Raw genomic sequence first — 16,529 nt, 5'->3', positions numbered from 1 at the left:
CGCCCCCTTAAGTAGACACTTTATTAAGTCTCAACACTAACGTACTGCACATGCAATAACACTTATCCCTGAGTGGCTTCCGGGCCTTCATAAGTTGTGACCACCTTGTAAAAAAAAAAGATATTATAGTAAAAAATATAATAAATTTATAACTTAAAATATTGCAGCATTAAGGATTTTTTTAATTCAATTTATAACATTATATAATCAATTTTTTAATGCTGCAATATTTTAAGTTTTTTATATTTTTTACTAGAATATCTTGTCTTTTTTTCAGTTTTAACAACTAGTCCTTTACTTTTCGATGTTTAAGCTTAACCATATTACTTTTCATGTTCTCATTTTTCTGTAATTTTTATAATGCTGAAGTAAATTTTAAAATCTTTTATAAAGTTTAGGTGTGAAAAGTACGGTTTGGCGATTATACTGCATAATTCTGTTATTTTTTTTACATTCGCAGAATAAGCAGAACTTGGGAATGATCCAAGTTTTAATGCGAAAAATGGAAGTTTCGTAACTGGTAGGAAGTTTGCTCGATTTTAAAATTCATTGAAATGCCATCAAATTTATTTTCTTACGCTCATGTTCGACATTAATTACTTAAAGATCTTCTGAATTAATCCAAGGTAAGCGTAAATCTTAAATGGGGGATGAAACATTATGCATTCATCTGGTTAATCCGCTATAATCCGATTAGTCGTAGTCACGAATGTCGATCTTATGTCTAAGACATATCTGATTGGATCACGGTCAGCTGGATTTCTGATTGAGATGAATCGACGATTATTGAAAACAAATAATAAACGAAGGTTGCAAAACAAGCAGGTCAGTTACAAAAAAAAAAAAAAAGAAAGAAAGAAAAAACTTAAGTATTTAACGGAACACCAGTAAACAACACACACTCGTCTAGTTACAACCACTGTCAACAATTTCTCCGTACTCTCTCTCTCTCTCTCTCTCTCTCTCTCTCTCTCTCTCTCTCTGTGTCTTGTTCCTAAAACTAAACGAAAATTCCTTGAACAAAGTTTTTTCTTAAGAACAGCTCGCATGTGGGACTTTATACCACGGGGCTGCTTTTCAGCTAACTACAACATGGTGGTTTTCAAGTCCAATGTAAACAAGTTCTTGTTGAGCCGCCTTCTTAAATAATCCAATTCTACACAATTTCCACCACTACTTATCATTGCGGTGTTGTCTCATCGACTACCTGACACCCATTAATTCTTATCCTCGAATAGCCTTCGGGTTTGGATAAGTGGCAACTCTCTTGCATAATAAAACAGTTGGAGAGAAAGTTAGGCTTGTAGTTATTTTTCATCCCCTTTACCCGCGAAAACATACGACAAAAGGGGATTGAAAAGCCATTAAATGAGTAGCCTCGTCAACATTTCCTGGCAAAGGGTCGCACTCAATTAACACTGATCTTATCTCTTCTTAAAGAGAGGAGGTCGAACCCATGATGGACTTTCTAATATTTTACAGAATCATACTTCAGCACAACAAAACAAGATCAAATACTTTTTTAAAATAGACCATATTTAGTTGAACCGATTGTCGTGAACGCATACCAATTCTGTATTGTCTTCAGCTAAAGCTTGCGTCTTTTTTTAACCCTCAGCCTCAAAATCAACAGAAATTGGACCATTACTGTAATGACCTGTGTTCTGCTGATTGCGGTGTAATGCTGGTTATGTGCAGTTCTAGGAGGCCCACCCTCCCAGACTTTTGGTTCTCTCTTTGAAAAGGGGTTAGCTTATTGCTAATCGCCTGATCAGGCATGCCGGGAATGCTGACGGGGATGCATAGGCATCTTTTGCAGGGTCAAAGTGCTTCTTCTCTGTGGTGCTGATTTTTTTCAATCCCACTTTCCAACTCTAGTGCCACAGTTCTCGCGGTTAGAGAGAGAGAGAGAGAGAGAGAGAGAGAGAGAGAGAGAGAGAGACAGAGAGAGAGAGAGAGAGAGAGAGATACATGTTATCTTTTTTTTTTAGTTGATGATATTGTACTTTAAGGTTGTTCGTCAATGTTTTGTTATAATATGCTGTCCATTGTTGTTTTGTAATCAAATCTATTATTGACAGTATATTTTGTACTTTTATAATCAAACTTTATAGCAAACTGAATAAGCCGAGTGTGAACCTAAACAACTGATGCGTTCAACTGCAAAACGCAGTAGATCAAATTCGTTTTAAAACGAGACATGAAACAAAAAAAAGGACGAATAAAATGTAGAATAAGATTAAACATTTATTTCAATTGAAAGCAAAGAGAAATAATATCGTGTACAAATAATTTGGGGGGGATTTGATTAAGTGTTAAAGTGCAACCCCATTTTTTGATGAATAGAGTGCGGATTGTTTTAATAGAAATTCTCTCCTACTTATAAAACTAGGAGTGAGAGGTGAGGATCAATGGCTCGATGAATATGAAACCAATTCAAAAAAAAAAAAAAAATTAGAAGAATTTAAAATTAGACATTTATGCGACTCGACGTTGTTTGCTTTTCGATATTTCAGAGTTTGATTCTCATGAATTTGTTTGAGGATCTAAGCTAGGATCAATGTTAAGAAATAATTACAGATGAGAAAAATTTAAGGGTTAAAGGTCTTTTCTCTTCTAGTGGCTCCTCGCCTTGATAAATAGTGGCCTAAACTACTATATAAATAAAACAAAGACCCAATAGATTCAACACCTCCACTCAACCTCATAAGGATGAGTCAGTCATTTGATAAGGTCACAAGGTAGTGCCTTTGCCTGACTCTTTTTGGTTCCAGTTTGCTTACCGTCAAGAATGGGCAAAGCAAAAAAAAAGATGAGCAAGCAAAATACGGATGAAAAAAGAGGAAGAAAAAAGGAGGAAGAAAAAAGTAGGAAGCAAAAAATGAGAAAAGAAACAAAGGAGGAAGAAAAAAGAAGAAAAGGATAAAGGAGGAAAAAATAAAGGAAGAAGAAAAAAGGAGAAAAGGAAAAAGGAGGAAGAAAAAAAGGAGGAAGAAAAAAAGGAAGAAGTAAAAAAGGAGAAAAGAAAAAAGGAGGAAGAAAAAAGACAAAAGGAAAAAAGGAGGAAGAAAAAAGAAGAAAAGAAAAAAGGAGGAAGAAAAAAAGAAGAAAAGAAAAAAGGAGGTAGAAAAAAAGGAGAAAAGAAACAAAGTAGGAAGAAAAAAAGGAGGAAGAAAAAGAAAAAAAAGGGGAAGAAAAAAGAGGAAGAAAAAAGAAGAAAAGAAAAAAGGAGAAACGAAAAAAAGGAGAAAAGAAAAAAGGAGGAAGAAAAAAAGGAGGAAGAAAAAGGAGAAAAGATAAAATGGAGATAAGAGAAAAAGAAAGGAGAAAAAAGGAGGAAGGAAAAAAGGAGAAAAGAAACAAAGGAGGAAGAAAAAAAGGAGGAAGAAAAAAGACAAAAGGAAAAAAGGAGGAAGAAAAAAAGAAGAAAAGAAAACAGGAGGAAGAAAAAAAGAAGAAAAGAAAAAAGGAGGAAGAAAAAAGACAAAAGGAAAAAAGGAGGAAGAAAAAAAGAAGAAAAGAAAAAAAGGAGGTAGAAAAAAAGGAGAAAAGAAACAAAGGAGGAAGAAAAAAATGAGGAAGAAAAAGAAAAAAAAGAAAAAAGGGGAAGAAAAAAGAAGAAAAGAAAAAAGGAGAAACGAAAAAGAGGAGAAAAGAAAAAAGGAGGAAGAAAAAAAGGAGGAAGAAAAAGGAGAAAAGATAAAATGGAGATAAGAGAAAAAGAAGGGAGAAAAAAGGAGGAAGGAAAAAAGGAGAAAAGAAACAAAGGAGGAAGAAAAAAAGGAGGAAGAAAAAAGGAGAAAGGGAAAAAAGAAGGAAGAAAAAAGGAGGAAGAAAAAAGAAGAAAAGAAAAAAAGGAGAAAAGAAAAAGGAGGAAGAAAAAAAGGAGGAAGAAAAAGGAGAAAAGATAAAATGGAGATAAGAGAAAAAGAAGGGAGAAAAAAGGAGGAAGGAAAAAGGAGAAAAGAAACAAAGGAGGAAGAAAAAAAGGAGGAAGAAAAAAGGAGAAACGGAAAAAAGAAGGAAGAAAAAAGCAGAAAGAAAAAAGGAGAAGAAAAGAAAAAAAAGAGGAAGAAAAAAGGAGGAAGAAAAAAAAAAAAGAAATACATATTTTTACACACTTCTCGGCAAGCAGTCATTTCGATCAGACGATAAAACCCTGTTCTGGGTAGTCAACAAAAATGAAGCTAGGCTTTGGTGGGTACGGAATTTATATAATTCTGATTATTCAATCTACTGTTTTCATCTTGAAAGTTATTCGCACAACGTTTCGGTCCATGCAACCTTTAACCTTCTTCAGGGGTGTCTTTTCAAACTCGGTAATGTTTATGTCGAAATTGGGAATTTGTACAGATTTTTGGACGCACCCCTTTATTTAATCATCGGGGTTAGCATGCTCCCGCCTTCAAGTAATTAGCAATTGTATTCTTAGTTTTACCCTTACTTAGGATTCAACCTTCAATGTTCACAAGAGTGTCACTTAAAACTAAATGTTATTATCTGTTACTTAACAGGCCCTTGAAGGTTTTTATTCTCTCGTAGTTTCGGCCGTTATAATATCAAACGTTACCTCGTCCTAAACGTTTTTGGAATAATATCCAACACGGGAAAAGTAGTTCGAATAAATGAAATAATTAGAAAAAAATTACAAGATTTTCGTACCTGCCAGCAAGTAATTTTGAAATTTATTGAGATGACATCGACTTTAATTTTTAATACTCGTGTTTGACATTAATCAATTAAAGAATCAAGATGAGCTTAAATCGTAAATGGGGGGGGGGGTGAAACATTATGCATTCATTCGGATAATCCAATATAAACCGATTAACCGTGGTCACGAATGCCGATCTTTTCTCTAAGACGTGACTAATTGGATTTACGGTCAACTGATTTTCCGACTGAAATGTATGGAAACAAATAACACGTGTTTAAGTATTTGAGGATGCGTCGACTAAGTAAACATTTGGTGACAAGTTTTATGATATTATAGTTTATGTTCTATAATCAGTGTTTTATAATAGTAGTCGCTCTACTTATATATGAGCCAAATACTCCCTAAAAATGAGGTACTGTTGCCACATCTGAGCAGGAGTTGCTCAGATCAGCCTATCCTGCCTGGTTAAAGTTCGGAACCGGCTTCGAAACTTTGTGAGTGGATGCCCCTTTCTTCTCCCTGTAATCTCTTTCCCACAGAAAGGACGTTGTGAGACTTTCTCTTCTCTATCGTTATTTTCATAGCAAGTGCTCGTCTGAGCTTCGATCTCCCACGTTAAAATTTTAAGAAAAGAACTCTCCTAGCTACAATCACTACTGACAATTTTCCCTACTCTATCTGTGCCGTAATTTGAACACAGATTCCATGAACAAAGCCCCTTTCCTAGAAATGCCTGCGTTGGTATTTACTTCCGCGGACATGCTTTCCAACTGACTATAAAAAAAAACAACATGGTAATCTCCTAGTGCAATGTAAATAGGATTTTGATGTCGCACCTCCTTAAGTGATTATATTCTACTTAACTTCCTCTAACCAACGATCACTAAGTGGTTGATCATCTTACACTCATTAACCCTTATTCTGGAATGGCCTTCGGGTGAATACCTTACAAAAATCTAGCGTAATATTTTTATGAGAGTAACTATCAACAGCAGCTACGGCTCTGAACGTTTTGGGCTCGATTCTTACTGGGGGCACCCAAGTCATTTTGCTTTAATTTTTGAAATTAGTACTATATATATATATATATATATATATATATATATATATATATATATATATATATATATATATATATATATATATATATATATATATATATATATATATATATATATATATATATATATATATATATATATATATATATATATATATATATATATATTCCGGAAGCCGTTCTTAACATGGCGAGGTTGGGGGTGTCTATTCTGAAAGCTGTTCTTTACATGAGGAGGTTGGGGATATCTATTCCGGAAGCCGTTCTTAATATGGGAAGGTTGTGGGTGTCTATTCTGTCTGCTACAATAACTGCAATTTTCTGTGCATGCGTACCCACTTCACTGTCGTACATGAAAGCTTTTTTTTTTAAAATGGCGGCCAGACATCACTATACTAGTAACCACGGGCTAGCGAATGTATTACTTGTGTAAATAAATCTTGTCAGCGAGAAAATAAACTGTGATATTTGTTCGCAGCAGACCCGAATGCACTTGTAAACAGTGGAATAGGGGGGGAAAAAAAACTTCTTAAGGGTAAATCTTCCGGTGGTCCCCCAGTGCACTTTCACTAAATATATTTAAGTGTATTTTATGACCAGACAAAGCTTGGCGGCCCAGCCAGTATACAATAAACTAGGTGTATGAGAATGTTGGGGAAATTTTTGACACCCCTAACACGAAACTGTGAATAAAATATAAAAAACGCGAAATTTCTCTTTTAAAAGTGGGTTGTTTATTTTCTTTATGGATTATACTTCCAAAATAAACTATTAAATTTGTTTTAAAAGTAATAAAAATATTATTTTTTATTTTTAAAAAAACAGGAATGAAATCAATTGAATTTTACGAGTTAAGTATTTTTAAATTTTTAAACTTTAAAAATCTATCAAAATTTTTCTATTGATTCAATTTTTACGATATTTTCAGGGTCAATGTGAAATGTTATGCTCTTTCCAATAAACCGAATATAATATTTTAGACAAACGTTTTTGTTTAAAATTCACCCCCCATTTTGAAATGTCTATTAAAAAGTAAATAGCTAATTTACTCACCAAAGTTTTATATATCACAAATTGAAGATAAAAAACAACAAATAATATATTCAAATTTAAAACAAAGAAAGGAGTGTTTTTTTAGAAATTTACCTGTAAAGTCCGAAGTTTAAAACCTTTTTTTTTTAAAAAACCCTTTAAACACGTTTTTGGTCCTTGGTCCTTGCTCGTTTAATTGAAAAAAAAATTAGGGTTTAAATTACATTTTTCGAGTAGTTATAAGCTTGGAAAGACTGGGGGTCGAATTATTACATATATTTCCCGCATCCGTAAGGTCAGTTTCTGACACACCTAACAATAAACCGTTGGCAAATAATAAATGAATAAATCACTTAAAAGTTTTTGATATACAGTAAAAAAGAAAAAAAAAATGATACATGTGAAACCGTTCAATAACGATCGCCAACCTCAACGTTGTATATCACGGTTTTATTTTATTTTATTTTTTCTCTTATCTTCTCGTATGTCCTTTTCGTCATCTATCCTCATTTTATAGGTTGCCAGTCCCGGGAACAGCGGGAACGTAGACGTGTGGATCGGAGATAGATTCGACGTCTGTTTTGATAGTCTTTAAACACGTTCCAGCTTGTTTCCCGGGTGGCTTCGTCAATATTGGAGTGGTTTTGAAAATATTGCTCCGTGAATGAACTATTCTGTGTCGCGGCGCGTAGCGTGACCGAACCAACGAAGTCTCCCTTTTAAACGCGCTTGGTTACGAGGGAAGTATCGGTTATCTCGTCCAGATTTGTGTACTGGAGACAAAATGGCGCCAACGGACGTGCAGAATTCGGCGGTTGCCGGGAACTTGAAACTCATTAACCTTTAGCCTCGAGTAACGCTTAGGCCTTGATAAACGGCGATCCTGTTAGTAAAAAAATACTCATAAATAACAAAGATGCCGTTTTACCTTGCTTTAGAAATGACGAAAGAAACTGGTAAAATATCAGCTGCACGCATCAACGGCGAGTACCTGCTAGTAATAAGTAAAGTTAAGCAATTAGTCTAGACGTTCTTTTGTAAGCGACACTTTTTTTTAATCAATGGAGATATGAAGAGATGATAAACTCGTAGAATCTAATAATTTCATCTTTGTTCTCGTAGATGACCGTTATTATCTTTGCAAATCTGTTTGAACAATTTGATAGTGTTACATTTAATCGGCGTATTCGCTGATTTAATAAACATCGCTTGATTTATTCTGAAGTCCTCTTTTAGCTGGCAAAGAAGGTATTCAGTTAATAGATCAGACATATCTCATAGACTGATTATGACTTCAATAATGTTTCTTTTCATCTCTGGATTTATGTGAAAGTGTCACCAGAAGCAAAGATTTTCCTTTCAAAGATTAAATAAAACAAATGCAAGTTTGATTTTTAGATGTATTATTTACTTATTTATTGTTGTTGTTCTTCTTCTTCTACTTCTTCTACTTCTTCTTCTTCTTCTTCTTCTTTCGTTGTTGGTGACGTTCTTCTTGTTCTTGTTCTATTTATTTTTTGCATACTTCTTCCTTTCATTTTTCTTCTTCTTCTTCTTCTTCTTCTTCTTCTTCTTCTTCTTCTTCTTCTTCTTCTTCTTCTTCTTGTCCTGTCTGTTGTTCTTCTTGTTATTCTTCTATTTCTTATTATTGTTCTTCGAATTTCTTCCTCACTTCTTTCACTTATTTTTCCTCTGCTTTTACTTCTCCTTCTTTTCCTTGTTGTTGTTCTTCTTTTTCTTCTTTTTCCTCCTGTTGTTCTATTGCTTGTTGCTGTTGTATGTTACGTTGTGAGATGGTGTTAATATATGCTATATATATATAATATAATATATACGTTGTCTCATTGTGCGTCGTGTTACTAAATGTCTGTAGTGGCTTCTTCACTATCTGAACCCTAAGTGATAGTGTTGCAGTCTATTTATGTTCGGTGATCATCTAAATGTGTTGCGTGCGTGTATGTCAGACATAACACAAACGCATACATGTATTTCGATATACCTCATCAACTTTTTAACAAAGTCGTTGGTCTTTTAGTCTGTTTGAAGGAATACATTTCACTCCAAGACGATGGTTGGTTTTATATAGTTTTTTATTCACTTTCGAGGTGTCGATCGGAAAAGAATGGAAAGTGAGTATCTTTGCTTGTGGTTAATTCTAATCTCCAATTTGGAGAAACATCATCTCCCTACCAAGGGGGAGGGTGACAACCGTTGCTGTTGTTGTCATTCTTCTTCTTCTTCTTCTTCTTCTTCTTCTTCTTCTTCTTCTTCTTCTTCTTCTTCTTCTTCTTCTTCTTCTTCTTCGTCTTCTGTTATATTTTTACTGTATGATGGTGTTATTTTCTCTTGTAAAACTTAACCTTTATGATATTAGTCCCAGTCGGTAAGCTTCTACAGATTTTAAAGCGAATTCTTCCTAAACATTTGAACGTAACGATGTAAATAGTTATTGAATACTTATTTAAATAATAGTCGCCCTTCGATATGGAGTATAAACGAGATTGTTCTTATTAACGCGCGTTCGTAAGTTCGTAAAAAGTTTAAACACTCCTGTACCCAATCATAATCGAGTTCTAGTGAAACTTCAGGAGCAGTCAACATCAACATCCGTAATCCTCAGGTCGGTTTTTCACCTGCGCCTGTGGCAAGCCAGATGTGTCAGGCTCGGAACTGCAATTTCGTCATTCTTTGTGTGTTTTGTCAAAAAATTCCACGACTTCGTATGCAACCGCTAAATTTAGCTGCTTTGTGTGTCAGAAAGGTAAACTGCAAACTTGCAGGCATAATGAACAGCAACGACTAACATGTACAACTTCATGAGTTGTCCAGTGATAGTAGTAAAACATAATGGTATTCACACATCCAATATCTTGAATGAACTCCACCGAACAGACGAATCGTCACATATTTTGTTTCTTCCTTTCCATTTCTGCTTCTCTGACTGTACTGATATGCTGAAGTTTAAATGTAACGTAAATCAACATCTTGATAATCTTTCCTAAGCATAATCTCAAAAAGTAGCCCCTTACGTCCAAGTGGCGATATTCTTTGTTAGGAGTAAACGTGAGTCTCTCTCTCTCTCTCTCTCTCTATATATATATATATATATATATATATATATATATATATATATATATATACATATATATACACACATATATATATACATATATATATTTATGTGTATATATATATATAGATATATGTGTATATATATATATATATGTGTGTGTGTGTGTGTGTGTGTGTGTGTGTGTGTGTGTGCGTGTGTGTATGTGGTCATTGTCCACTGGTTGTCTATAATCTTTGCTTTAAAAATTACATAGCCCGGCTTTGATCGAGCCCTATGTACTATTCATAACATTATGTGTGTATATATATATATATATATATATATATATATATATATATATATATATATATATATATATATATATATATATATATATATATATAAAAAGTTTGACTCATGTTCAGGTAACCTACATCTAAAATTTCAAGTATTTAGATCCAAAATTGGCGGAGGAGTTTGGTCGAGTCTGCAAAGATAAACATTTTCCACATTTTTGCTCAAAATCTGATTAAAAAGCTTGCTGCATGTCTGAATACTCTTTATGTGAAATTTCAAATGTTTAGACCCAAGATTGGCTGAGTCATTTTGTAGAAACCGTAGAGGTCAATTTTTTAAAATTTACCTCAATTTCTACCCCTTAACATTTATTATTTGGGGCTTAAATCAAATTAAATTTTTAGATCAATGTCCAAGTAACCTATATCCAAAATTTCAAGTGTTTAGGCAGAAAATTGGCGGAGGAGTTTGGTAGAGTTTTCAAAGGTCACATCGTGGAGCCTTGACCTCCTTACAGCCAAACTTCTGGCCGAAAACCGATTAAAAAGATTTTCCCAAATTCCAATGCCCCTTATGTCAAATCTAGAGTCTGTAAACTGAAATTGACAGAGTAATTTGGTAGGGAAATGCACACACACACACATACACACACACACACACATTTTCACTTTTATAAATATATAGATTTATGATATCATAACCCATCTTCCCGGTGCCTTGCACATTTTTCTAGTAGATGACGTTCGCCTTTTGTGACGCCATCCCTTTGTGATGTCATCGTAACATTACACAAAGGTACACATGCATTGATTAACATATCAATTTCTAGTCAATTCTGGTGTTATTTAAATAGTTTCCTGGTAGACTAAGTGCATCATAAAGTCTGTTAGTTTTGTCTAATCCCTAATATTCGATGCATACGAGAAATAAGGACGAATGCAATTAATAGCCCCGAAAGCATCCAAACACGAAAACTCGAGTTTAGAGTTCGCGTTGATAACCACTTGGCCATCGCTATTAAATCAATGTTTTTTTCGTTCTTCTTTATTTTCCTAAAGTACAGCTATTTGTCTGTAAATATTTTTGCTTCAGGTCTACGAACCCAGTCGAGAGAGATATTTGCATCCTATTATTACTTAAGATATTTTTTCTCCGAGCAATCACCCACCTAACCAACTCATCTTTTCGATAAATACAAGATAACAAGGTGGTTATCTTTGTTTATAGTTGTTGAGAAACTGCGTAATAATTCAAAAGACATAAACAACTGAATAACTTTGGCTTAAAAGGAATAGATAATAATCGTTCAAGGCAAGTTCCTTGGCGTTATCAACTGGAAAAGTAAACAATTACTTATCGTCCGCGCGTGTCGGCTGATAGCGTAAAATCACGACGCAGTAATACGTGGATTCTACCTTGGACAGGATATTGACGCTTCTGTGGAAATGGACACTGACAATTTATAACGTTATAAGTTTGGTTTCGTTTGGTTGGGTTAGTATTTATCTCTCTCTCATAGCGAGAAGATGAGACACAAGGGTCGGTAAGTAGGATTAAAGAGCATACGCCCTCGATAAGGAGCACTTTGGCCTGCAAAAAAATATGCCTGGACATCCCTGATGGTATTCCTCAGCACCTCAAGTGATTAGCAATAAACTAACCCCTTCTCAATGAAAAAAGGCAAGGCCTGGGTGGGTGAACCGCCTAGAACTACACAGGACCAGCAAGATACCACAGTCAATAAGGAAAAGGTCATTTCAAGAAATGAAATCGACTGATTGATTCTGTGTGCAGAAGAAAAATCCCTCGACTGCAAACCTTTTCAGGTATTTAAGTTCGGATCTGATCATTTTAGTTAAGGTTTTTATGCTTCGGGTCCTTTATATTTTCAAATATTTATTCAGGGTGTTTGGTTTGGGTGTTTCGTAATGTTTTGTTTTGTTACCATAAAGGAAACTGTTTTTTTTTTTTTTGCTTTTGTTTTTTGTTTTTTTCTTGTTTGTTTTTTTTTTTTTTGCGTGACTTTGCAAAACATGGGTGAGTTTTGCAAAGCAAAAGGAAAAAACATCACCGTTTGGTGCATTTAATGCCGAGAAGCTGGCATCTTCAGACAGCCAGATCAGTTATAAATATGAGAAAGTGGAGTAAACTGGATCAAACAGATCTGTTATGAATATGAGAAAGTGGACCAAACTGGATCAAACAGATCTGTTATAAATATTAGAAAGTGGACTAAACTGGATCAAACAAATCTGTTATAAATATGAAAAAGTGGACTAAACTGGATCAAACGGATCTGTTATAACTTTGAGAAAGTGGACTAAACTGGATCAAACAGATCTGTTATAAATATGAAAAAGTGGACTAAACTGGATCAAACAGATCTGTTATAAATATGAGAAAGTGGACTAAACTGGATCAAACAGATCTGGTATAAATATAAGAAAGTGGACTAAACTGGATCAAACAGATCTGGTATAAATATAAGAAAGTGGACTAAACTGGATCAAACAGATCTGTTATAAATATGAAAAAGTGGACTAAACTGGATCAAACAGATCTTTTGTAAATATTAGGAAGTGGGCTGAACTGAACTAAATATATCTGTTATAAATATGAGAAAGTGGACTAAACTGAACTAAATATATCTGTTATAAATATGAGAAATTGACTAAATTGGACTAAACAGATCCGTGAAAAATATGAGAAATTGAACTAAACTGGACCAAACAGATCTGTTATAAATATGAGAAAGTGGACTAACCTGGACCAAACAGATCTGTCATAAATATGAAAAAGTGGAATAAACTGGACGAAACAGATCTGTTATAAATATGAGAAAGTGAACTAAACTAGACCAAACAGATCTGTTATAAATATGAGAAAGTGAACTAAACTGCACTAAACAGATCTGTCATAAATATGAGAAAATGGACTAAACTGAACTAAACAGATCTGTCATAAATATGAAAAAGTGGAATAAACTGGACCAAACAGATCTGTTATAAATATGAGAAAGTGGACTAAACTGGATCAAACAGATGTCTTATAAATATATGAAAGTGGACTAAACTGGACCAAACAGATTTGTAATAAATATAAGAAAGTGGACTAAACTGGACTAAACAGTTCTGTGATAAATATTAGAAAGTGAACTAAACTAGACCAAACAGATCTGTTATAAATATGAGAAAGTGGACTAAACTGAACCAAACATCCTAATGGGTGTGCCCTTTTCTCTTCCCTGCCACCTCTTTTCCATGGAAGAAACACTGCGAGTCTGTTTCTGCATTATCATTATTTTCATGGCAGTGTTCGTCTGAGCTCCAATCTATGCCCCCCCCCCGGGATTACTTTCACGGAAAACACTCGTCCACCTGAAATCACTATCAATAATTTCCCCCACTCTTTATCTGCGCCTAAACCTAGATGTAGATTCCATGAACAAAGTATCTTTTTTAGAACTGCACATCTGTGGAACTCTCTTCCGTTTGCCTGCTTTCAAAGTGACTGCAATATTCTCATCTTCAAGTCCAACGTAAACAAGTTCTTTATGAGCCATACCCTTAAGTAATCCAATTTACCAAATTTCCACTAGTTACGATTACTACAATTTTCCATTGACTACTATACACTCATTAATACTCATCCTCGAGTGGTTTTCGATAAGTGATGAATTCATTTGTAAAAAAAAAAGAAAAGCAATTCGGGGGTGTAACACCCACCTGCCGTGAGTTATACATGCCCCCACATACCAATCTGGAATGTTTTGCAACTCGGCACGGTACATACAGTACCTAGCCTTCCCAAATAGTCACCCATCAGCTACTGGCCAGGCTCATTATTGCTTAACTTCGGTGATCTGACAGGAACCAAAGAGTCAACGTGATTGTATCATATGCTTTATATTCAAGTTAATAGCGTAAAACAAATTATATGAAATAAAAAATTATTCTAGATTTAATCATTATGAACATCTCTCATATAAATCTCACCCGTCTGTTTAAATGTATGTATTTCTGCCTAAAACTTTTGACTGGGGCGACGAATTTTCACGAGATCAATAGCGTTTTGAAGCTCTACTCTTCGGACGACCAATATCGACAAATTGTCTAAAAATATTAATTCCTTCACCCTCAACTAGGCACTTTTCTACAGGGAGGGGTCGCTTTTTTTCGCTGATATTTTCGAAAGTTATCCCCTCTTTTCGATTGACTAACCTTTATTTAAACCTTCGTCACTTTCGGTTTGGACGCAACGGCAAAGACGTCACGTTTTTTTTCACATTCTTTTTCTCCTTCACGATACAACTTTTTTTTTTTTTTGCTCAACACACACCTCGAAACACTTCTAGGCTAGTTATCCAAGAAATTAAATATAAACTATTTATAAATAATAAAAAAAAATATATATTATATAAGATATTTTTAGTGTTAATTATTACAACATAACCACATGATATTAATACGTTGGTAAAGTGTGAATGATATTGCATTAAAACGTAATATGGCGTAAATATAAAACACAATTGCAACTACTCATCCAATATATCTATAATAATAATAAACAAAAAATATGCTCCAGAAAAAAATTGCATGACGCAAATAAACAAAAAGGCAGGTAATTCCGTCATCGCTCAGGTAAGTGCAACAATAAAATGCAACAGAATCGCAAATACAAATAAATAACAGACATTTTTTACAAAGGGTCACCAGATATGAAAACCCTGAGGCCATTCGAGGATAAGGGTTAATGTGTGTACGTTAGTCATCGTTTGTGGTAGAAATTTAGTATAATTAGATTATTTACGAGGATGGTTCAATAAGAACTTGTTTATGTGTAACTTGAAGACGACAATATTGTAGTCAGCTGGAAAGCAGACCAGCAGAACAGACTTCTACAAGCGGGCAGTTCTAGGAAAGAAGATTTGTTCATCGAATCCACATTTAGGTTTAAGCACCGACGGAGAGTATGGGAAATTATTGGTAGTGATTTTGGCTAGAAGAGTGTTTTTGTGAAAGATTGGCGAGGAGGGGAACCAAAGATTAGAGCTCAGTCGAACACTTACCATAAAAAAATGATAGAACAAAGACAAGCTCGCAACATCTCTACTGTCGAAAGAGGTTTCAGAGAAGAGAAAAGGATATCACCTACTAGAATTCGAAGTCGTTTAAACTGTTTAAGCGCTACCTTAAGGAGAAGTGCTTTCCGACTCCCTGGAAGATCTCATCAGCTTGCCCTGTATTTAAGAATTCTGGTGATAAGTCATCTCCCTCTCAGTACAGACCAATAAGTCTTCTGTGTGTTATGAGTAAGTTGCTGAAATCAATATTAAATAGAGAAATAGTCAACCACCTCAGCAAAAACAACCTTCTTATTGACACACAATATGGTTTCCGCTCTGCAAGATCTACCGCAGATGTGCTGATGGTTATATCTCACAGGATTAGTGAATCTCTTAATAAAGGCTTCCTTTCTAGGGCAATTGCTCTTGACATATCAAAAGCCTTCGACAAGGTATGGCATAAGTGTCTACTTCACAAGATTTCCAGCTACGGTATAACTGGAAATGTTTTCTCAATCATTAAATCATTTCTCTCCGATAGGTTCATAAGAGTAGTGGTCGATGGACAAAAATCAGAGGCCTGGAGTATTAATGCTGGAGTCCCTCAGGGGTCAATCCTGGGCCCAACTCTCTTCTTGATCTACATCAATGACCTCCCTAAACACATACTTAAATCATTCGTTGACATCTATGCTGATGACACGACCATCTACGGCAAGACATCAAAGGCTGTAAATGACACAGTTCTCTCTGATTCTCCCTCCTGATCTCGAGCGCGTGGTTCAGTGGGGGAAGATGTGGCTGGTTACCTTTAATGCATCTAAAACCAACCTCCTATCCTTACATCATCAGCGCTCTGATCCCCATCTGGCATCAATTGAGATGGATGGCTCTCGTCTGGGAGAGGCCCCGTGTTTTGACAAGCTTCTGGGCTTGACCTTTACTCCTGATCTGAAATGGAACACGTACATCAAGTCTGTTGCCAAGGTCGCTGGAAAGATGGTAGGATCCTTCTACCGCTCCAGAAGATATCTCACTACTGATGCAATTCTCTATCTATATAAAATCCAAGTACGTCCAAGGATGGAATACTGCTGCCATATCTGGGCAGGAGCTGTTAAAAACAGCCTATCCTGCCTTGACAGAGTACAAAATAGACTTCGTGGCTTGGTGAGGGATGCTGTTTTCTCTACCCTGCAACCTCTCTCCCACAGAAGAAACGTTGTGAGCCTATCCTTGTTTTATTGTTATTTCCATGGCAGGTGCTCGTCTGAACTCCAATCTCTGGTCCCCCCTCGCCAATCTTTCACGAAAAATGCCCGTCTAGCTGAATCCACTGTGAAAAATTTCCCCCACTCTTTATCTGTGG

This window comes from Euprymna scolopes, chromosome 17, assembly GCF_053919585.1.
Source record: "Euprymna scolopes isolate OS-2025 chromosome 17, ASM5391958v1, whole genome shotgun sequence".
NCBI lineage: Eukaryota > Metazoa > Mollusca > Cephalopoda > Sepiida > Sepiolidae > Euprymna > Euprymna scolopes.
This window is presented reverse-complemented; position numbering follows the sequence as displayed.